This window comes from Paramisgurnus dabryanus, chromosome 21 (assembly GCF_030506205.2).
Source record: "Paramisgurnus dabryanus chromosome 21, PD_genome_1.1, whole genome shotgun sequence".
Lineage (NCBI taxonomy): Eukaryota > Metazoa > Chordata > Actinopteri > Cypriniformes > Cobitidae > Paramisgurnus > Paramisgurnus dabryanus.
In genome coordinates this window covers 3,160,704-3,186,141 of record NC_133357.1, presented here as the reverse complement: position 1 = coordinate 3,186,141, position 25,438 = coordinate 3,160,704, and the positions used below count along the sequence as shown (strand labels likewise).

The 25,438-nt window shown below is 37.8% G+C and overlaps 1 long non-coding RNA gene across 1 annotated transcript in view; it reads left to right on the top strand.

Moving 5' to 3' along the window:
• The window catches only part of LOC135775261 (uncharacterized), a 116,359-nt gene that overhangs the window by 11,728 nt on the left and 79,193 nt on the right, over window positions 1–25,438 (top strand). The window contains exon 2 of the long non-coding RNA XR_010543851.1: window positions 4,400–4,469. This is a non-coding gene — a long non-coding RNA (uncharacterized lncRNA). The remainder of the gene's footprint in view (window positions 1–4,399; window positions 4,470–25,438) is intronic.

The window sequence follows — 25,438 nt, the reverse complement described above, 5'->3', positions numbered from 1 at the left end:
TGTTAATAAAATGTCATATAGGTTCAAGCTCTTATATTATTGATATTGTTTTGTTGTAAATTATAATTTTGTGAAGTCACCGTTCAGGTGATCAGTGTTTCCTTACATGAACCCTTTTCAGAACAATTTATTGTATTTCTCTCCACAGTACTGACAATGTATGTCAAAACACATTTTTGGTGTGTTTCTGTGGAGAATCACGTTTATTCAATGACTGACTTAAAGTCAGTTATTGATATTTGTTATAAAACCATTTATAACATCAAATGTAATATAAAGTAATAAAAACTAAAGTTATATGCAATGGGTTTCCTCACACATAATGTCATCGAATCTGGGTTAAGAGTGCAGGAATATTGGAAGAAATTAAAACATTAAGTACATTAAACTTAAAATTAATTGTTATTTTAACCAGGCAAAATTAACTTTTTTAGGGCAACGAGTTTCCATAAATGTTTTAGGTTCAATCAACCTGTATGGGCTTACAGTGTATCCAATGTGATTAAATAAAGCATAAATAATATCAAACTTTCTTAATATTTAACCTGACATGCACAAAACTAAATTATAATGCAATGCATATTAGCATGCAATATAGCAAAAGCTTTAAGGTTGCATAAAGCTATGCTATGCTATGCTACATGTATGCACACTTGTGTGTTTGTTGTACGCATGTAAGCCAGATGATCTCTTGCATGGGTCATGCACAACCATCTTTCCTCTTTTTGACCTTCTGTATCCAGTTTGATAAATAAATCATAAATAATATCAAACCTTTTTAATATTTAACCTGACATGCACAAAACTAAATTAAAATGCAATGCATATTAGCATGCAATATAGCAAAAGCTTTAAGGTTGCATAAAGCTATGCTTTGCTATGCACACTATGTGTTTTTTATTTTGTACGCATGTAACCCAGATGATCTCTTGCATGGGTCATGCACAACCATCTTTCCTGTTTTTGACCTTCTGTATCCAATGTGATTAAATAAAGCATAAATAATATCAAACTTTTTTAATATTTAACCTGACATGCACAAAACTAAATTGTAATGCAATGCATATTAGCATGCAATATAGCAAAAGCTTTAAGGTTGCGTAAAGTGCATACACTTGTGACTCCAAAACTGAAGATTGTGAAGATGGAGATGTTGCCAATGTAACTTTTGTTTCAACTCGCATTTGACCTCACGCATAGCTGATGAATAAATCCCCCTGTTCCTGCGGCTTTGCTCCGTTTCATCACAACCCCGTAACTATCATGATTTTTAAAAACACACCGAGTTTGCATGTGAGCAAGACCGGGCGTCTTCAGTTGGCAGCCTGTACCGTGTGATCCTTGGCGGTAGGAGGATCGTGCAGTGCCTCGGAGGTACGGCCACCTACCAGACAGATGAGGATGGTGACAGGGGGACGTAACAACCTGCAATTCGGCTGCCTAAAGTGATCTGTCAATGTCCTCTGTCTTCTTGCAACTCACGCAACATAACTCACATTTTAAACTTTTTAAAAGGTAGGCCCCGCAGGAATTGCCAATAATAAGCACATTCGCTTATACGCCTGTGGTGGCATGCACACACACACACACACACACACACACACACACACACAAATGAATTTTTAAGAAACTATTTTTTCCTATTTACACACGTGGATGACTCACAAAGCGTGTACTGAGAATACATTCTTGTTGGCTGTGTCAGAAAATGGTAGGAATGTGAGATTGCTCTCGAGGGGCTCCTGTCTGTTCTCCACGATGTTGATTCTTGATAAATAGCTGTCTGTTTGTTTTTTCCATGTTTTGGAATCCACATCCTCCTTGAACTGCAGTCGTATTGGGTGATCCAGAAGCTTTTGTTGGTATAGCAACAGAAAGCGTAGGTTCGATCCCATGCACCACTGTGCTGTGAATCTTTAAGTAGTTGCAGTACCAGCGGTGGCCAGCAGGTGGCACTCACCCTCAACATGCAACTACAAGTTCACAGAAAGGTTTCTTCACACTGCTATGAGCGTGCTGATGTATCATGGTGCAATGAAAAGCAGGAAATGAAAGAGGGACATAAATGTGTTTGGTGCATGCAGGGACTAATGGAGTCTGCCTTTGCCAGTACATTAGGAACAAAACAAGAGAGGCGATCGGCACAATGCCACCAGTCCGAGACAGAACAGCGTAGGCCTAATAGAGAAGGGAAATAGAACCTGGTGTCAGTGAAATTTCGGGCCTGTAATTGTGTGTTGATACATTTGTTTTCTGTTAGTCCACTTATTTACGGTCAAAGGTTTCTTTTTGGCTACGTAATGATTCATTATGTGTAAGAATAGCTAAGGTCAGAAGAGAGGTGGTGGTGGTGGCGGCAATTAGTTACATTTAAGGGGGACTTCATGCTCATAACCTGATGTGGTCACGTTCACGTCTGTTTTAGTTGTAGTAACATTACTTCAATACCCCCCTTGACTTACTATATCTGTGATATTGATAGATAATTTCAGTGCAAATCAAAATTATTGTGTGTTTTGCAAGTGCCAGCAATTTGTTCAACCTCGTGCTTTTCCCCAGTTTTATAGGTCAAAAGAATGTGCATTGATTTATGCTACCCTTTTGTGCTGATTTCACATATTTTTCACATGTGAACGCAAACGTGCACCTTCCGCGTTCTGACTATCTAGCGTGGATCGCAACGGACCAACGACGACATGCAACATGCACACCGGGAACTTTCGTATTCCCCCGTGCCCGGTAAACAAGCGCTTATGAGCGAGGTTGATGGCAAGCACGCATGCATCCGTGCACACCGGTTTGTTGTTTCCGTGTGTTTTCTGCGCTGTGGCTTGTGGGGCTGTTGGAGACGCTGATCGATGCTACTTCACTGCTTCCCTTGGATTCAGTCGAGTTCAACGGGAGGGGAAGGTGATTCATCAGCCAAGAAAGGGAGTGAGAGAACGTTAAGGTGGGCGAGAGAGGAAGAGGAAAGATACAAAGAGAGGGAGGTGAAGAGATAGAGGGAGGGAATTAGAAATGGAGATGGAGAGCGTGCTGTGGGGAGAGAGAGAGAGTGCGCGCGCGCCCGATCAGCTACAAACACATTAAGAATGGAGGGTGGCGAGGGGGGGTGGTGCAGCGTTGCGATACACAGATGCAGCGCAGGGGTGCCAGAGATACGCAGAGAGAAGTGAAGCGTTATATCACGGCGATAAAGAGAAGGTAAAAGATAAAACGCTCCTGAAAACTGAGCCAGTGGCAGGACAACCCAAGTATGACCCAAACCGTTCCCACGTGCCACGCATACCAGAACCCACTGTATGTTTTCCATTTTTTTCTGCACGCATAGCCTGTCTGCATGAATCATGGGTAAGAGTCCAGAGGACTCTCCCACTACACACCTGTTCTAACTCGGTGCTATCCATCAAGTAGCCGCTACCCGCTGCCTGCCAGACGAGGCAGCTGTCCTTCAGGTCTTCTCCTTGTCTGGGCGTCTGCTCTGCAACAGGTGTTTGCGTAAACACGACCCACCCAGACTACATGGCTCACACCTCAGTATGCCAGCCTGTCTTAACAAAACAAGAACAAAAGGGTTGTTTGCACAGGAGAGATGGCTGGTGTGTGGCATCATCCGTTCATCTGGTGTTTTTGGACGTGTCCTTTGTATATTCAAACAGAGTATAGAATAGTTTAGGTTAGTCAAACCGCAGTAGTGGTATGATGATGCCACAATAGGCCAGCAGCACAGATGTTGCCTTATAACAAGTTTGTTTTTATAGCAGGTCTGCATTGCTGTTTTTAGTAGTCCTTGCATGTTTGTTGTTTCATTTGGGGATGTTAAAGGTTCCTTATGGAACCATACAGTCGAAACAAAACGTTTGGTTCTAATTTAGCTTAAAAGTGCTGCCACTTTCTCTTTTTCGCTGCCTTTCTGTGTTCCCTCGGTTCCCAACTCTCTTCCATTTGATGGATGGACATCTCTTGTACTTCCAATCTGCTATCTTGCCTGATGCGGTTAGGGTCTATGAAGCTGCTGCTGCAGGCAGGGATGAGAGAGGGAGGGAGAGAGCGAGAGAGAGAGGGAGGGAGGGAGAGCAAGCGAGAGATGGAGAGGGAGGGTAGCAGGACGAGGACAGGGTGATATGGAGGACACGACATCTGGAAAACAAGCAAATGAAAAAGGATGCTTGGGCACCACGCTACAGCAGAAACAAACAATCTCTGCTTTGTTACCATCAGCTATAGTGTTAAACAAAATCTGCACACACCCGTCTCCATCAGTACAGTTCTGTCACTGACAGGGTTTATATAGGAATATAGAAATAATATTAGGAATACATTAAAGTCATTTGAAAGAATGTGTCACGTTTTGATGGATATTAAGCTGAAAGCATCCATGTTTTATTGATTTCCACAGTGAAGAACACTCTGTGTGGCGGCGAAGTGCAGACAAATGACCAGCAGAGGGCGCTGTTTGCCTCAGTCAGGTACCTGAAATGTTTCTTTTGTACCTGAATGCAAATGAACTGCATGATGGTAATTGAATAATCTGCAGATCTTAGTTTATAATCTTAATGAATAGATGGACTAGATGGTGCTTTGCAGACAAGTGCTTCATTAATACACAACAGAATGTTTTTCTATATTTCACTAATTTAGAAATATTACAGCCTTCATCTGTTTCTGTGCAACGAGATGTTTCGGGTTTGCTTTAATGGTTGATTCTTATGTTGCTTATATATTGTATTTTCTATGCTCAGGGATAATATTGGGGAGAAAAACTTAAATTAATTGTAGTTTAATGTTAGATTAATAGGCTATATTAATAATATAAAATTAATAGGCTATATTTAAAAAAAATACAGTTTAGTGTCCATTTATTTACATTTTAAGATTAATATTTATAACAAAAAAATGTCCACAATAATTCAAAAAGAGTTTATTTATTTATTTTATAATCTCTGCCATTTTATTATAAAATAAACAGTATTTAAATGATTTTATTTTTTGATGGTGCGAGAACAAATTGTGCTATTTACAAACCAGACAGTATTTAATTTACTTTTTAATTTTTGTAAATTTACATTAAGTTTACTTTCACATTATATTACATATAATCTAAATATATATTTATAGTATAATAAAAAGTCAGCATATTATACCTGCTTGCTTGATCAAAGCGATGATCATGTTTTTAATTATGATAAATATAATATGAAATATTATTTAAAAGTAGTGTTTCAAAATGTAAAACCTATTAAATGTAAATTGTTTTGTAAAATGTAAAAAATCCAAAATCATGTTAAATTACGATAATCCAACGCTTTATAGTTGATTTAATTTTAATGTAAATTCATATGTAGAACTCCAGTCTGTTGGGTTGTACTATTGTGTTTTGCTGTCAGTTATTCAGCGGATAAAATACTTAAATATGTTTTACAAATACAATTTTGGAAAACTTCAGAAAACAATAGTTTGAAAATTAGACGGTGTGACAAATTGAACAAGTCATAAATGCATTCCTCACAGTTATGAAATATATTGTCTAACCTCAATAAAGGTCCATTATGACATAAATCAAAATGAATCAGCATTAAACCATAAACATAAAAACAGGTTGAACAGTGTTTTTTATTCCCTTTCTAAAACATCAAAGCAAAACTTTCACTTTTCCATCTCTCATTGTCTGAGATTATCTTCTGGCATCTTTTGCATTGCGCCATTTGTAAGGCACATTATTATAGCCTTTTGTATAGTTGTGAGCAGTGGCGGCGTTTCACGAAAACCTAGGGTATGGCAAAAATTATTCGTACAAGAAGGCCATTCAAATAACGAATCTATGAAACCGCATTATATCCATATGTGTACATACTCCACCAACCTGTATAAAATCATACTATGATTGCACGGATACACTTACTAACAACAATACGGAAGCAATACAAATGAAAAACAAAAGTAGAAATCATGGTTGTTTAAAATGCTTTTCAAATGTTAACATTCTTAACTAAGTTCAACTCCAGCAACATATAAACTAAAACAAGATAATATCAAAACATACTGTAACATCCCTTCACAAATCTTGTCATGACAGCCGCCAATAAACACTTATAAAAACACAATAAAGACGTTTAATGATGTGATAGAGCACACGTAGTTAACCCAGCCAGCTAACCAACTAAGACTAAAACACATAAAACTTTTAGTAAAACAGGGCTAAATGAAAAAACAAGTCTTACCTTTTGTCGTCGTGCAGTTTTTATTCCACAAGTAGCCATATTCAAAAACGCGCGCAAATAATTAATACAATTCACTTCGACTGCGCTACAATTTCCCAGTGTAAGAGAACATTTTTATTTATCCACAGAGAACAAAAATTACTTCTGGAATAATGTATGCAATATGCATTGCGTGAGTGTGGGGGAGAACCACGAGTCTGTTTGAATGTTAAAACAAAAAAAGGAGTTTACTTGCGAAAATAAAGATTATAACAACAGCGGTCATCATGAAACCTTCTGCACAATTCAAGCTGCGCTGCAAGAACGACAGGTTGATGACATCAAAGTACCGCGAGGGTGAGGCGAGAAATCATCGGAAGAGTTTGCTTTCAAACCGCTCTCGCGGCACGTTGACGTCATCCACATGTCGGTTCCTGTATTATAGCATGAAGTCGAGCACACGCGTAAATTATCCATATTAGTGATGTACCAATGTTCAGATATGTTCAACTGAAAATATTTACAATTATTTTTAAGGAGCTTCATTATAGCCTGTTGATTTCTGGTGTTTTGTCTGAATGCTAGGGTATGGCAACTGCCATACCCTGCCATACGCAAACGCCGCCCCTGGTTGTGAGTATATATTCAGTGTCATATATCGTATATATCAGTATTTACAGTAATTAAACACCTTGATGTTTTTATGTTTAATCATCTCATGCAATCAGATTTCTAAGGAGTAAAATGAAACAAACAGTAAACAATTTTTTGCTCAAGGAAATCGAGCGTCAATCATACAGCGTTTCGGCTTTGATTTTGGGATAAAGGTGGCTTAATCTGTCAATGCTTATGTCTTCCCAAGTTTCTTTGATTTTCCAGGTGACAAGAACATGTAATGCTGTATGTAGGACACTGACCTAAACTGCTTGACCTCTGGCAGGCGCAGTCAAAGGTCAACTCACTTGACATCTCTGCCCGTATCTAACTCGCAAACGCACTCGACCAGACGAGCATTTTAACGCACATCTTCACGCTTGCGACAAACAATATCAAGTGCACACATAAAATGGCACACGCAAGTAATCTGTTCGTCTCCGCTGTGGGCATTTTTTTATTTCACTGGAGGATAAAAAGCCAGCAGCGGAGCTCCATTCATTTTGTACCGTGCCTTAATTTCACACAGCCCACCGAAAAATTGGCAGTCGATTTGTTTTTTGAAGATCCCTTCATTGATAGTAATTAAATTTGGTCTTGTCTCTCGTTTTTCCTATCTCCTCCTCTCTTCCCATCTGTATTCCACTACTCCCTCCTCTCATTCCCATTCGCTGTCATTCCTCACTGTCATGCGGCCGCTCCGAGCCATCGACCTCTGCTCTCAGCCCCGGTTCAGCTGCGGGTCAGAGGAGGGAGGGGGGCTCGTGTTATTGGGGGTGCCAGCTTCCTTCCCTCACCACGGATACAGCTGCTGCTGCCATGGCAACTGTGCTGGATTGCAGACTGCAGAGGGACCAGCGGGCAGATACTTGGAGAAAGATGCAGAGATTTAGCGAAGAAAGATGTGTTATAGGGCCCTGTTGTGGCGTGAAACGGGTCTAAAGGTGATGTGTGTGCTTTTTATGATGTTAAAATACTTTTAATCACACCATGATACGCAGACTCGAGTAAAGGCCACATGAAGATGAATTCACTTGAAAAGTTTGAATTGAACAAACAAACAACCCACCTGACATAGCATAGCAACATAGCAACCAGTGGCGTGCGTTCGGGGTGGGACCATTCGTTTGTCTGACCAATTACAGATGCACAGAGCTGTTCAGAAAACTTGTCTTACTTTTCTAAATGACGTTGTGCGGTTCGCAAAAACGTAAGCTGACTCTTTTACTTTTTTATTGAGTTATGCTATCATTATTATATTACCTGTCTAATCTTAATGTTCTAGCTAGAAGAAGATGGATTTCCATAGAGGTTTTCTTTCTTAGAAAGTACTCTTATCATATTAGGAAGTTTTCCCTTAGGGTTACGGCCCTCGTCTTGCGCACAGTGGATAGTAAGCTTTGGAAAGCTTTGCAACAACATGAAAAGTTTTATAGATGGTTGGGTGACTCTCACGAAATCCAGACTTAGAAGGTGTCCAGCATCAGATTTTTAAAAAAAAAACCCTTGAAGACAATTTTTTTGCACATATAAGATTAAGGTCTGAACTTACTATAACCATTATTTTTAGAGGGTTTAAATATTTCCTATAGAATGCTTTAAATTTGTTATTATCATTATCAAAAATTATCATTAACGCAACATGATATTATATTAAATATATGCATTTACAAACTCATGTTTCGGTAATAAGAACTAAAAAGTTGTCTAGGTACTATGACAAACAAAATTTCAACTTTTATCTGGAGAGAAAAAAATAAATACTGCTTACCTGGTAGCCATCTTGAGTGTCACAGTCAATTATGTCCCTTCCATAATTGTTTTTTTTTTTTTTTGAAAATGTTAGTTCCTTGAGGGCTTAAACAATGATTGAAAATTGTTGCGGAGGATGAGAAAATTGGTCTTGGACACATTTATATTCCTTATTATGGTCTCTACATTTACTAATGATCACCAAATACCACATGTTTCTTTACTCTAAATCTTTATAGTATAACATGCACTGAAGCTTTTTATTTTTTAATTATAAATATTTCCATGTCAAAGAACTCAAATCCAGTCATGGACATGTTGCGGTAATGAAAATTTTCCCCTTAAATGTGGAGAAAACAACAAAAGTGGTTTGTATGATGTCATTTGAAATCATGTGCAAAATAGTACATGAAGAGATGTTTGTGACCGTATGCTTCTTATTTTGATACTCTTACTTTGCATTTACTTTTTTAATCAAAATGTTTCATAACACCTCATAAGTCTAATTTCATGAGAATCACACAGTTGTGTTCCTACAGCTAGCAAAACAAAGGTCATAAGTTCGATCCCAAAAAATAAAATATAACATGAATGTTAATGTGACGGTACGGATGAGCATCGTAGTTAGGACACTTTGCCAAACTTATAATCAAGACCAATCCGCATGTAAAAAGTACAGTAGGAAATACATTTGCACGGATGCAGTGGAATGTTTCATAAATCAAAAACACATTCATGACATGATGTTGAGATCTTGGTGCAGATGATAAAGCGTAACCCGAGCTCTGTGAGGTCAAATGAAGGAGAGAATGTAAAACGGAAAGGGAGGAGGATCTTTCCAGGTGTTTTTGCACGGATGGACTTGCATCATTCAGAAAGCCTTGGGCCAGAGGTTCAGACCAGGTGGAGTTACTACAAAAGAGACCATTAATTATGACTTCAACCCCCCCTTCTTCCCTTCTCTTTCTCTCTCTTTTTCTTTTTTTTCTGTCTGTCTTGCCAAACAAATATGATCGATGAGGTTATCAGTGTCTCGCAGAAGCATGAACGACTGTCAGGTGTGCTTTGATGTCCGACAGCTTGAACGTCCCTGCCTTGCGCTTTGATGGTTTGCTTGAAATCCAGATGAGTTGACGTACCGTAGTTCACACTCCATACAACACAGCGGGCCATTAAACCCACTCCACATAAGATATAAAACACTTTTTCCGTGTTGATAGCGAAGTAGTTTTACTTTTCACTTTTAAAAGCATTTCCCCACAGGGCTCATAGGCGTTTGCACAAAACTTTATCTGTCTCACTTCACGTAACGTGACTTGAGAGCATTTGATATGTGTGCCAACTGTCCTAACCGTTTGTAGATGTTTATAGCTCTCTTGGAGGTCCTGCGACTGTTGTGCTTTGGACAGCCACTTGGGAGTTTTTTTGGATGCTGTATCACTGTCAGCCAAGAGGTGGCGCTGCTTACATTAAACACACTGAGCAATATTGAATAAAGGGAGGTAGGACTTGTTCTTGGCTCATGGTGGTTGCCAAGGTAAAGTTTGAGTTCAGGGAATTATTTATGGTTATTTTTTTGAACTTGCATTGTAATTTAAACAAGTGGTGTATGTGATGACCGTATGGTTCATTTCTAAAAAAAGGTACAAAGCTGGCACTAGTGGTACCGTTTCAAAAAGGACACCTGAAGGGTGCATAAAGGTTCATAATATAAATGGTACATGTTAGGTATTAGGATGGTAAATTGTACATATTTGGACCTTTTAATGGGCAAAGTCCCAATGACTGCTTTTGTACCTTTTTTGATAGTGTTAAAATGTATCTTTGATTTTTAGATGGTTTTTGTTAAACAAAAATGGGCAAAAAAATAGGTCAGTGGGACCTTGTACTGGGCAAAGTCCCACTGACCGATTTTGTACCATTTTTTCTGAATGGGTTAAAATGTATCTTTGATTTTTAGATAAAAATGTGCCAAAAAATGTGCAGCGGGACCTTGCAATTCAAAGATTCAAGATTCAAAGCGTTTATTGTCATGTACCCAGTGAGGAAAGCGGGTTTCCCTGAGCAATGAAATTCTTACTTTGCCGTCCACAAAGAATGCCAGGACTGTACATACATACACAAACTTTACACAGATACATACATACATACAATGTATGAAACATAATAGAAGACATTTTATATATATATATATAACGGGCAAAGTCCAACTGACCGATTTTGTACCTTTTTTCTGAATGGGTTGAAATGTATTTTTGATTTTTAGATGGTTTTCGTTAAACAAAAAAGGGGAAAAAATTGGCAGTGGGACCTTGTAATGGGCAAAGTCCCACTGACCGCTTTTGCACCTTTTTTCTGAATGGGTTGAAATTTATTTTGATTTTAAGATGGTTTTCGTTAAACAAAAATGGGCAAAAAATTGGCAGTGGGACCTTGTAATGGGCAAAGTCCAACAGACCGATTTTGTACCTTTTTTCTGAATGGGTTGAAATGTTTTTTTGATTTTTAGATGGTTTTCGTTAAACAAAAATGGGCAAAAAATTGGCAGTGGGACCTTGTAATGGAAAAAGTCCCACTGACCACTTTTGCACCTTTTTTCGAATGGGTTGAAGTTTATCTTTGATTTTAAGATGGTTTTCGTTAAACAAAAATGGGCAAAAAATTGGCAGTGGGACCTTGTAATGGGCAAAGTCCCACTGGCTGCTTTTGCACCTTTTTTCTGAATGGGTTGAAATGTATCTTTGATTTTCAGATGGTTTTTGTTATACAAAAATGGGCAAAATAAATTTTTAGTGGGACCTTGTAATGGGAAAAGTCCCACTGACCGCTTTTGCACCTTTTTTCTGAATGGGTTGAAATGTATCTTTGATTTTAAGATGGTTTTCTTTCAACAAAAATGGGCAAAAAATTGGCAGTGGGACCTTGTAATGGGCAAAGTCCCACTGTCCGCTTTTGCACCTTTTTTCTGAATGGGTTGACATTTATCTTTGATTTTAAGATGGTTTTCATTCAACAAAAATGACTTAAAAAGTTCCATATAAATGAAAACGATGTATGCATTTTTATTGCTTTGGCTTTCCTGTAGCTCAGTTGGTACAGCATTGTATTAGAATGCAAAGGTCATGGGTTTGTATAGTTGTATGGAAATGTATAGTTGCACTGTAAGTCACTTTGGATAAAAGTGTCTGATACATAAATGTAAATATTTTTAGCATTTCAACAACCCTGTAATTTCCTGGTCAATTAAAGGGATAGTACATCCAAAATCTGTCATTGGTTTGAATGTTGACCAAACCAATCAGAGGTGACCAAACCATTGACTTCCACAGTTTAATAAAATTATACTATGAAAGTGTATGGGGCTCACGATCGATTTGGATACAAACCTTTCTCAAAATATCTTCTTTTGTTTTCATCAGAACAAATACATTCATACAGGTTTGTAATAACATGAGGGTGAGTAAATGATGACAGAATTTTCATTTTTGGGTGAACTATCCCTTTAAACTGAATTTCTGTATGTCTCGTTCAAACAGAACTGAGTCTACCTAACATAGCATTTCCTAACTATACAGCAATGTAATGAATTACTATATAACATATCTTATACAATATAGATCGTGTGGCTAAATTTTTTATATTGATTTGACAAAGTCGTCCCAGCATCCGGCGAGTGGTCCGAGCCTGTGCCGTTAATGATGTCCCTCCCCGTGTCCCTGGAAGTCAGGTCTTGAATGAATCATTTACATTGTTTTAATCAGGGGACTGGCATGCATAAATGAGCACTGGAACCAATTTGCACTTCGTTTGCGGGGGAGAGCGCGCATGTGAAGTTGCAGGGAAATGAGGGGCAGCACGGCGGAGCACTAAATGACCAGCCACTGTTTGCAGTGCCCTTCAAAGAGGAGCGACTCAAGGCGCCTCGGTTTTGTCTCTGTTCTTGATTAGCTCTCCGACGAATAAATTGCGCAGATGCCTCCAGGAAGAGTGAGAGCAGATGTAGGGGAGGAAGTGACAGAATCGGGACAGGTTTTTTTCTCTCACTCAGGTGGGTAGAGAATTGGCACCAGAAAAGGCGACAGGCCGAAAGGTGTGCAGACAAAAGCTTGGGGAATCATTACCTGGATACAAATGTTAGTTCGGACAGGGCCACGGACCACAGAGGTGAGGTGCTCTGCTACGCCTAAAATGGCTGTGCTCTCTGCCAGAGATTTCCAGTAAATGAAGCCTTTACACAACATTACTGCGGTGACCTTTTCCCTTCAGTTAAGCAGAAAAGAGCCTTTACAGAGTTTTCGTCCCCCTCCTCATCTGCAAAATCCAGCCCTCTGTATAATTGCACGCTTGTACCGCATTCCCCCACGCTCGGGACGAACTTCTACATGTAGCCGACGGCGTCCACCTTTCACCTTAGATGAAGGATCACAGAGTTGTTGGATCAGCAAAACAAATAAGTCGATAGCAAGGCTTAGGAGTCCTCCCGAGAGTGGCATCCATCTCTGCAGTGACTGGCAGCTCTGTCAGATGGGAGGAAAGTAGTAATACGCTGGCATTTGAAAGGCAGGGGAGGAGGAGGGAGGGATGCTGGTTGAGTTGATAAGGGAAGGGGGGCATAATCAACACTTTGCTCTATTAATAACAAATGAGATAGAGGAGGAACACAACCCCCACTGATGAGCTTGGCACTGTTTTGTACTACATCAGTTTCTTTGTAAAGTTTCTTTTAGTCATGATATGGGTATCTAGTGGTGTTTATATTCAGTATTAATTAGGTTTTGATACCTTACAGAAGTGAACCATGTTTTTACTACATTTGCCTTGCATTGGGTTTTATATAAAGTGTGTACAGGGTATTTAAGGTGAATAGTATGTGTGTTTGCTGGAAATCAAGTCTGTAACTTTTTGCACTGCTAATGCAATGAGCTACAGGAACACACTGCAGTAAATCGGGCCTTATAATTAATCGCATACAAAATAAACGTTTTGGTTTGCATAATACATTTGTGTGTATTGTATGTAATTCTTATATATATTTAAATACACACATAGATGCATAAATGTAATATTTTAATTTATATATTTAATTTATATATAATATAAAATGTACCAAAATCTAAATAAATATAAATATAAATTTATAATGTTTATAATATATTTATAATATACATGTAAATATTTCTAAAATACATACATGCATATGTATGTGTGTGTGTGTGTGTGTGTGTGTGTGTGTGTGTGTGTTTATATATACAAAATAATTACACACAGTGCACAGACATATATTATGCAAAAACAAACTTTTATTTTGTATGCGATTAATCGCGATTAATCTTTTGACAGCACTAACAGTAAGTTTAAAGGATTAGTCAATTTTCTTAAAAAAAAAAATACTGATAATTTACTCACCATCATGTCATCGAAACTGTTGATGTCTTTCTTTGTCCAGTCTAGAAGAAATTGTTTTTTGAGGAAAACATTCCAGGATTTGTCTCATTTTAATGGACTTTAATGGACCCCAACACTTAACAGTTTTATTGCAGTTTAAAATTTCAGTTTCAAAAGACTCTAAGTGATCCTAAACGAGGCATTTGGGTCTCATCTAGCGAAACGAGTGTCATTTTTTGCCAGAAAAATAAAAAATATGCCCTTTTAGACCACAACTTCTCTTCTTCCTCCAGCTGTGTGATCACGAAACTGCGTAATGCTGTGGAAAGGTCACATGTTACATATATGAGACTATTTTAAAAAACAAACTGGCACAAAGAAATTAATTAGTATCTTTACACATACAACAACGTCGGAATGGTCCTCTTTCTCCACACTTGTAAACACTGGGGCGTAGTGTCGCTTTGTCATCTGTGACCTCTTGACGTGATGACGTATTGCGTGAGGTCGCGATGGCGCATCACACGAATGGGGGAAGATGAGAACTTGTGGTTTAAAAGTGCATATTTTTTATTTTTCTTGCCAAAAATGACAATCGTTTCGCTAGATAAGACCCTTATGTCTTATTTGGGATCGTTTAAAGTCCTTTGAAACTGCAATTTTAAACTGCATTAAAACTGTTAATTGTTGGGGTCCATTAAAGTACATTAAAATGAAAAAAATCCTGGTATGTTTTCGTCAAAAAAAACATAATTTCTTCTCGACTGAACAAAGAAAGACATCAACATTTTGAATGACATGGTGGTGAGTAAATTATCTGGATTTTTTTAAAGAAAATTGAGTAATCCTTTAACACTAGAATTTGTAGTAAAATCATAGTAACCGCAAATCTACGTCTCACTACAATAACCATAGTTTAAACATGAGATTTGTGATAAAACTATAGTGGTACAGATGGTAATCGATTTGCCATAAAAGCACTTGGCTATAATAAAACCACGGTAACTACATTTTTACTCTAGTAAAACCACAGTTAATTTTCCCTGAGGACTGTTTTGTTTATCACTGATCTGTAGTGTAAGGGAGAAATAATGGATTTTATTATTTGCAATTACAACAGCAATAACAACATTTTTATGTTTTATGAAATAAACGTGAAATGGTGCTTGCCAGTCCAAACTCGCCAAAAATACTGCTGGATTCTTTTGGGTGTTTGCCAGAGTATTGCTATGCACTGGCTGAAGTGTTTTGGGTGTTTTTAGCACCTTGTTAGGTGGCTGCTTATTGGCTCACCCCCAGTTTTCTGTACTATTCTGGTCGCTAGATATTTCTCGGGTTCCTTCTTTAGTGCAGTTAGAAAATAAAAGCACACCTGTCCACAATAAACAGTGTGATGTGAGATACAAATAACAGAGGACAAGTTGCACACAAAAGTATAATAATTAAAGTTTTAGGGTTTATTAATATCGAAGCAAATCTCAGCACATTAGCGACAATAGTGATTTGTTCCTTAGCAAGCACTTTTGCATTCATACATTGTGCATATTGTGATGGTTTGCAATAATTGAATGATTTCAATATTTCCAAAATAATGTATGCACTAAAAAATGCTGGGTTATTTTTAACGCAGCGTTGTGTCAAATAGGAACTAACCCAACTGCTGGGTTAAATTAATCCAGAAAATGTTTATATTTGACACAACAGTGGGTTAAAAAACCCAGCACTGGTTTAATTAAAGAGCACCTATTTTCCGATTCATGTTAAAAAATTTCCTTTGTTGTGTAAGTGTGTATAAGTACATGTTAACGATATGCAAAAGGTACAAACCTCAAAGTAAACAATGAGTTATCGTCTCCAACATAAATAAAGAGTTATCGTCTCCAACATAAATAAAGAGTTATCGTCTCCAACATAAATCTCTTTTCTTGGACTACAACAAACACACGGATTGTAGGCAACAGTTTACTTCCTGGGATTGGTGATTTTGACATATCATAATTCCTCCCGCTTCAGACTCACAGCCTGCAAGTTAACTCGTGTTTAGGCATGGGCCGGTATAAGATTCTGGCGGTATGATAACCTTTAGCAAAAATACCACGGTTTCACGGTGTTGCGGTATTGCCATTGCAACACTAAAATGTGTTATTTTCAAATGCCAGGTACAATAAAACCTTTAAATTATAATATGCTTTCAAAACATATATAATATTTTCATAATATATATTAAATGTAAACATCAAATCAATCACATGACTTCATGATTTAATGAATTTTGTATAAACACAGCTCATACCTTGGAGACGGTATCACAGAACATTTTAGTGGTTTTGAAACCTTGACTGTTTTAAACCTCGGTATACCTTGAAACCGGTAATCGGCCCATGCCTACTCGTGTTAGCAAACCAAATCTTTCAAACATGGTAAGGAGCATCACATTTCCTGCTGACGTCAAAGGTATTCAGGCTAATAACAACATACAGATTAGTTGGCCAATAAGGGACAAGAGCTTTTCAAATCTGTGCGTTTCAGGAAGAGAGTAAAATCTGGAGCTACAAAAATGTACAGTTTGTGGAAAATAATCTGTTTATTTAACCATAAACCACCAAAAAAGATGCACTTTAAATAAATACCGTATTTTCCAGACAATAAGTCGCTCTGGAGTATAAGTCGCAACATTCAAAGATGCGTCATTAAGAAAAAATAATATATATAAGTCGCAGTGGACTATACGTCGCATTTATTTAGAAAATTATTTCACAAAATCCAAGCCGAAGAACACACATTTAATCTGGAAAGGCAAGTTATTCAATTAAACAATAGCACACAGAACAGCAGGCTGAATAGATGTCTGTACGTTAAAGTAATATTATAAGTTATTAAAATGATAAACCATAGCATACAGAACTTACCTGGAAGGTTGAATAGTCTAGTCTAAACTGAACAAGCCAACTAGCATGAAGTTTGCAGGCTCGTCATTCCACATCACTGAATCCATTGAATTACATAAATACTGGAGCAGCATATAGCGGACTCTTGCGGCTATAGACTGTAATGATGTCTCTTGCCTCATAAATGTCAAAATTAATTCATATTGACTTACAAGGCACACCTGACTATAAGCCGCGGTTTTTTTCTTCATAATTTGGCTGGTGCTGGGTCTTATAGTCCGGAAAATACGGTATCCAACAGGTTGGGATTTTTCCTTTTGACCCAACGCTGGGTTGAAAATAAGAAGTGTTGTAAAATATATTTTTTTATTATTTATATTGAATTTAAAACTTAAAGCATTATCATGTCGCATATTGTATATCGGCCATTCACAAACTGTGGTCCGCGGACCACTAGTGGTCCGTGAGGGTACTGCAGGTGGTCCGTGTAAAGGCAAAATAAAATATAATATTTTTTTTAAGAAAATATATTTTTTTAAAAATATGTTTTAAGAATCTGTAGTACTGATATGATGACCATGTATAGTTTTAGTGCTAGTAAGCCTTTTTAGAGGTGCAGATAAATTCAGGACTTTGTGTAGACATATTTTATTATAAGTATTATGAGGTGGTCCGCGAAAATTCTTGATTACAAATAGTGGTCCACACACACAAAAAGTTTGAAAACCCCTGTTGTATATCACATTATTTAGCCAGCCGCATGGTTTCATCAATACCGTGCAACCCTGATTTATACATTTGCTGCATACTTTTCTCTAAAACAATTTGCCATGCAAAAAACTGAAAATGTATGATGCATGGCGGGCTGGTAACTGAAAGGATATTGGTTTCTGACCCAGCGAGGGGCAAACAAACATTGTGCCCTTGAGTAAAACACTTTATGACCTTCAGTTGCTCTGGGGCAATTACCTCTGTAACAAAGAGTTGCTTTGAATAAAAGTTAAACTATTATGTAAATGACAAATACGTTCGTTCCCCGTTACCGATTTCCTATTAACCCTATTCCCACTTTCGTTTTATAATCGTTTCCCGCAATCCTGTCTTGCAGTCCCAGTACACTGTTCTGCAGTCCTGGTGTATAGACCTGCAGTACATTCCTGGCAGTCTTTGAATCCCCAGAGTGATATTGTGAACTGGTGAGTAATCTCCCTGCGAGTGTGCCTGAGTTTCAATTGATTTTGTCTCAGCTTCCAGCTTCCCCAATTACCTCCATTCAAGCCTGTTAGTGGGCATGACGTCAGGGAAATGATAGTGGATCCTGGTCTTTCCTCTCTGATACGTTTGTTTACACAACTAATTCTTCCTGCTGCTTCCTTTCATTAGGAGAAGCTGAGCTATTGGGCTGTCTGGAGCACTAAGTGCTTGTTCTGTCTGGTGTGCTGGGACTGGATTAAAAGGCGGCTAAGGAAGGTTCAGGGAAACCCGTGCCATATTGCAGAGCTTAATAATAGAAGTAGAAAACCTTTGCAGAATTTGCAGAGTTTTGTTGCTACAGTGGTCACAATTGTGACCCGAAATCTCCGCTATGAAGGAAGTCTATGTCTATCAGTGCTTGTCCTTCTTATAGCTGTTACTGTTTGTGGTCGCTGTATTTTTTTATATCTTTGCCGGTTGGTTGGTTTGTCGTTAGCAGGCTGTGTTACTGATTTTTGTCCTTTATTTTATATTATACCATTCCTGTAGCTCAACATGGTGGTAGCAGCAGGAAACCTTCTTCTCTGGGAACACACTGATAAAAATGTTTACCTTTTATTAGAGCAACACAATATAATATTGCAAAATGCATAACGCAGTGGTTTGCAACAGCCTAAATCCCAAAGATGTGAAACGTATGTTGGTTACATAATTTTCAATATCGCTAACAAAGGATATTTAAATAAAATTGAATTGAATTAACATTGATTTTACAAACTTAAAGCATTATTGTGTTATATATCATATATTGCATTATTTAGCAAGTTATTGCATATCATATTTTTCTTTAATATCACCAAAGATATTTAATTTTAACAGCATGCGTCACTGTTATTGATATGAATGGGGGAGAGAGCAATGGTCACAATGGCAGCTCTAGTCTGGCCTCCCAGTAAAAAGAGCCAATCGTCTATCAGAATCCTCTGGGAGGGACTAACCATTAAATCAAAACCAGCTCATGATTTCTTCTGATGTCTAACCTGTTTATTTAAATCCTATTTTGTTTTTAATAGTGTGTGACCCATTCTGTGAAAATCCAGTAATTTTTTTTGCTGTTTTCTACATAAAATCATACTTCATTGAATAATGTAACCTTGACTAAAGTCATATCATAGATTGAAATTCAATGTTTAGAAAGCCATAGCTATACTTTGATTCTTCAAATCTGAAAATTAGGTTATTAAAGGGACACTCCACTAGGCTCATTTTCAGCGTAATAATCAAGGACTTTGCTACCGTACTATGGCTGCAGCAGGCACAATGATATTACGCAGCGCCTGAAATAGTCCCCTTGGTAACTTTTAATAACAGGGGACTATTTTCGGGCACTGCGTAATATCATTGCGCCTGCTGCAGCCATGTTACGGCAGCAAAGTCCTTGATTATTACGCCAGAATGAGAGTATAGTTCCTAACCATACAGTATCTGCCTAGAAAATCACAACATTTAATGTTGGGTCGGTCTTAGTACACGATGTAACTACAGAAGAGTCAAGTTTTAAATAGGAAAAATATTTTTGAGCGCAATGCTAATGGTCTAATCAGATTCAATGGATTATGCTAAGCTATGCTAAAGGTGGTAGCACCAGACCGGAGATCAGCTGAATGGATTCCAAAATGGTAAAAATCAAATATTTAACTCTAGGGGAGCTAGAAAATGAGCCTATTTTCAAAAAAGTGGAGTGTCCCTTTAAACTTTAGCCTGGTTTTATACCAATTTATTTTTATACAAAATAAAATTTACATATACTGTCAGACAAAATGTGACCCTGGGCCAAAAAACCAGTCATAAGGGTCAATTCTTTGAAATTGAGATTTATACATTATCTGATAGATTTATAAATGGTTTGTTCGGATAGGACAATGGGTCTCATTTAGTAAGCATGCGTATGCGTACACAAATATGTGCATGAGATGTGCATACGGATGTTTTCATGAACAGATCGTGGTTCAACAAAAACGTACGTATCAAAATTTCTTCTAAATGTACGCAAAAATTCCAGAAAACCTAAAACCAGAGTCGTATAATAATAGAGTTACGACACTCACATAGACGTCCGTTGTAAGAATGGAATGCGGAAGTAACAGCGTTTCATGTAGTGGCCGGTAGTGACGCATAGTTCCAAACGCAGCACTGAAGCCCATTCATTTCAATGGCACCTGCTGGTAAATCGATGAAATTACCGTTTCTCTTTACATTTTCGGACATTTCATTAATATAGTCAACAGTGATATTTTATGAACTCTGCTGTAGGTAATGATTTTCGTTAATAATAACTAGTAAAATTTTTATATTTTAATGAGTTGTGTATAATGTGTGAATAATATAGATTTAATGGTTTAATATTTTATTACTGGAGGCCATCTACTTTATACTTATCTTTTTTATATATTACGAGTAACACTAGGGGGCAACAGCGACAAGCTAAATGCCTTATAAGAAAGTCACACTGCTTACAATGCTGCTATGTGTTTCATTGTGTTTGGTAAGTAATACGAGTGATGTATCCTCGAAAATCATGTATGATTATATTAACATTTAATGTGTGTACTATAAATACAATTAAATATTAATTTAGTGTGTTTATGTTATGCTTCACTGTTACAAATAACCGCGTTGGCGATCTTTTTTGTGATTTTAATATAGTAAAAGTGTAGGAATTATGTTTTTAGCAGATTGATAGCCATTTATATAGCCATATTTTGCTACAAAAATAAAAGATAAACTGTGTTGCTGTAGTTGGTATAGATAACCACAGTTATCTTTGGGCCACAATTAACTGTTTATCTTTATTAACTGTTTTACTATATTTACATCACTCCCTAGTAAAAAAAACGTTATAAACATAGTAAGTATAGTGATCAATTCACATTACAAGCTAATATTTATCTAAAATAGCTGAAAACCTATGCAAACAGATTGACAGCCCTGCTTGGTTTGGAACTGCAGAACGTTACATGAATCACGTGACCGCACGGCGGCGAGATCAAAGCGTTTCGTAACTCTGTTATTATACGACTCTGCCTAAAACCACTCACAGGCAATAATCACGTACATATAATCAAATACAAGGCTATAATTATAATGTTTATAATGTTGTTATATAAAATTCATAATTATATTTTATATTATAATGTTTTCGGTTCGATTTATTATTATACATGATCTATATTATTTTATATTTTTAGCTTACTTATTTTTTCTAGACATAAGAACATGCAGGTAATTACAAATCTTCACCCTTTCCTTCCTCAATTTTTAAATATCTACATGAAAGCATCTGCTTAATGCCTAATGTAAACGTCATGTAAATGTAATGAGAAGTCCAAATGTCAATCACTTGATCCCCTGTCTGTTTTATTTTACAGATGCCATATTAATTCAAAGTCATATTTGTTAACGCATCCAATACTTCTTTAATGTTACTCCGGACGGTGGACAGCACTGGCTTCCTCCAGCAACAGCAAAACCTCCCAAATAAAAATGCAAAGCAAAAAATAACTTTACAGATAATAAATATGATCATGATTTTCTTTTTTTAGCTCTTTTGCTTCTATAACAAACAGCTCTAAAATTTCCTGTGGACCAGCGCTGCGGAAAGCCCTTATATGGAGCTAGATTAGGCATGTTTTATGCAAATTAGAACACCCTAAATTCACTACCGTAAGAACAAGTATAAGAACAAATTCTTGTGCGTACGCACATGTTGTAAAGTAGGCAGAAAGTTTTCATGAGAAATTCAAGTGTGCATATAAATTCGAAAAACGTACGTAATTATTAGTGAATGAGACCCATTTGGAAATCTTAAATCTGAGGATGAAAAAAATCTAAATATTGAGAAAATCACCTTTAAAGTTGTCCAAATGAAGTCTTTAGCAACACATATTTCTAATAATTAATACATTTTTTATATATTTAAGGTAGAATCCATAGCTGTCACTGGAGTGGTACCCTTTCAAACCCACAGCTTTGCATCCTCCTAAAGAGTTCATATTAGTACCTCAGAAGTAAATACTGTTACCAACGAGTACATAGTAGTATCTCAAAGGTACATTATGTACCAAAACTATGCACATCTGCAACCAAATGGCACACATTAGGACCTTTTAAAAGAGTTTTTTTTTTTGACAGTGTAGCACTATCTGCTAACTCATCAAATCTATCAAGCTTACAAGTGTTTGGTCAGTGTTAGTGAACGTTTAGAGGACATCGCAGTTTTGATGCTTTCAGTACAGACAGACTCCAGCTGTATGATGTAGCATAGGGTAAAGTACCATAAATTGCCGCCAGCCTTTCACTGTGTCATTTGATTGCATTAAAATGTTCTGCGACGCTCCTGCTAGTTGCCCTTCCTGCGAGGGTTTAACATTTCTGCTGTTTAATGAGACCACTCCAAACAAATCCTCACTGTTTGCTAATGAGTACAGGAAGTCAAAAAGACTCACTCTCATTTCCTCTGAGTCTCAGCGCGCACTTATTTAGTCTGGCCGCCCGGTTGCATCTCGTGTTTGTGCGAGGCTTTTTCCCACTGATAAACTTCATTGTAGTGAATTATGTCTGGGAGGGTTGTGCGGGCAAGCGAGACCCTGCATCTGCAGTCCCCCTCCCCCTTATTCCAGCATCCCTCGCGTACTCGGCAGCGAGAGGAGAGCACAGCCGCGGCTCCTTAATGACTCCCATCCCTCTCTGTGCCACGTTATTAATTAACTCAATGATCCTTGCCGATGGGGCCTGGGCGGCGGATTAGAGCCCCCTGGCACACGCTCGCGGCTGCTGTTGTCGGAAAGGTGAAGAGGGACAAGGCAGCGTGCCGCGTGTCTCTGGAGAACATGGGTGCTCGGCCAGTATCACTCTCAGGGCCCGTGGGATCAGGTGTGTGGGTAACAAAACGAGATGGTGGGAATGCTGAATGCATAGAGTGTATGTCTGAGAAAGATGGAGAGGTGGCGAGGATCTTTGTGTTATAGGTGTGTGAGATCCAGGGACCTCCACTGTACCTGTGCAAGCACCAGAGCTTTCTCTACAAAGACAGGGACTGCAGGGCTTTTACTTTGTCCTGTACTGTCTTTCTCCTGTAATAAATGCAACGTGTACGAACTACGAAGTTCTGGGAGTGACGGACGCATTCTGAGAATACAGAAGTAAACAATAGCAGCCGTTTAGTAACTGCAAGCCAAGACATCAGATGCATGTTTTAGTCATTTGAAGTTAGGTCATTTGTACTAACCTTTAATAAGCTGCCTTGTTTAGCAGTTGTCCTCCTCACCTTAATTTTTTGACACAAGTTGCTTGAGGTGTGTGGCCCACCTGAGTGAAATTTAAAAGCGTAAAAAAAAGTTTCACTGCAGAAAGATAAATTCACTCAAGTTGCACAATTATCTTTAAGTTTTCCGACAAAACCACCGTTTTTGTTTAGCTGAAGGTGATAATTTGTTTTCGACTTTTCCGACCTTGGAACTCTGCTCGTCAAATTTTGTAGCATCGCTGTGTACCGATGATTGGTTAAAACGAATCGTGGATGTGGTTTTTAAGTATGGAGCGAATTTTGTGCCAAAATTTTACAAACAAATACAGCATTTTGCAAACAAACTCAATCTGCTTTGCAAAGGGAAAACTTGACTCGCAAACAAACAGAAAACGCTTTGCAAATAATAAAGGCAATTTGAGAGAAAATGCAGATGTGTTACAAATATGTACTGTGTTTTGTAAATGTGACCATGATTTTTTCACAAATGTGACCATGATTTTTTCACAAATGTGACCATGATTTTCTCACAAATGGGACCATGATTTTCTCACAAATGGGACCATGATTTTCTCACAAATGGGACCATGATTTTCTCACAAATGGGACCATGATTTTCTCACAAATGGGACCATGCAATCCAGAACAGCAGATGGCGCTGTTTCAACTTTTTCAGGCATTGGAAAAAAGCCCAGGGGAAAAGCCCTGAATTTTAACATACATATCACCCCTGACAGTGGCAGCAACTGAATAAAGACATTTCATTTGTCGGGCTTCATTCTGTTAATCTCACTGATTTTATTGTAAGTGTTAATAATAATAAATGTTTGTTAATAGTAAACAAATTCTGTGTGTCAAGACAATGAATTCAACTTACAATGCTTATCAAAAGATGCAGGATAATAAATGAAACTCTTTGGAGAAAGAGTGTGGTAGGGACATAATAAACCCAACATCAGCTGTCTGGACAGAGTGGCCAGTTCAAGCAACAGTAACCAACCAACCAGGATCATAGTCATTTGAGCACTCTGAACAAGATAAACTTCTACAAAATGTTAATCCTTTTAAAGTTGGTCTTATCTTGTCAGGCTAGGAGGACCAGTTTAAACCAGCTTCTTTCACAATAGCCAAGCTGGCAAAGCTTCCAGCCTAGTCAAGCTGGTTTGGGCTGGTGTGATCAGCCTGACCAGCTACAGTATAAAAGCAAAAATCCTTCTAATACTAGCTTAAGCTAAAACCAGGCTGGAACACCATCTTAACACTCTGGGGTCGGCTCACTCCCCAAAGAGACTTAGATAACTCTGCTGATTTTGGACATACAGATATGATTTATACATCATTTAAAACGTTAAAGTGTCTAGTTTTTTTCTGTCCACTCCAAATAAAAACAGCATGTTGTGCTTTTCGCAAAATTAAGAAAATAAACATGATGCGCGTTTTGTTCTCTCTCCCTAAGTGAAGTCCTTTCAGAAACACGTCAGAAAAATGAACTGTAACTTAACGAATACTTGTCATACAAACAAAAGATAAATGTCTACATAATGCTTCGAATGTCTGCTTTTAAATGATGTAAGTGAAATCGAAAACAAATATTGTAATTCGTTGTTAACTGTATTAGAAGAGAGAGATGTACCGTCTTTCTTCTGTTGCTTCATTATCTATAATGAGCCACGCCCCGCTCCATTGAAGAGAAGAGCAGAGATCATCCATATTCATTAATCAACCCCACAGTCAATGGACATTCCGTCTCTGCAGCCATTCACTGCTGTGTTGAGTTTTAATCCGAGTGCTGGAAACATGACATCTACTTGTTTACTAGTGACTGTAACTAAAGTTATCTCCAGACGCGAGTGTGACTCGATCGACGTCCAAACGCACACACAAACACACAATGCCTCATATTTGAAGCGCTTTGTGGTATCATTATAAAAGATGCGATTGCACACACCACATAACTGTTTACTCGCGCCTTAATCTCCAGACAGACGCGAGTGTGTGTGCTTCGTCAGTGTGATGGGATCGATGTTCAAACTCACACACACACGATGCCTCATTTTTGA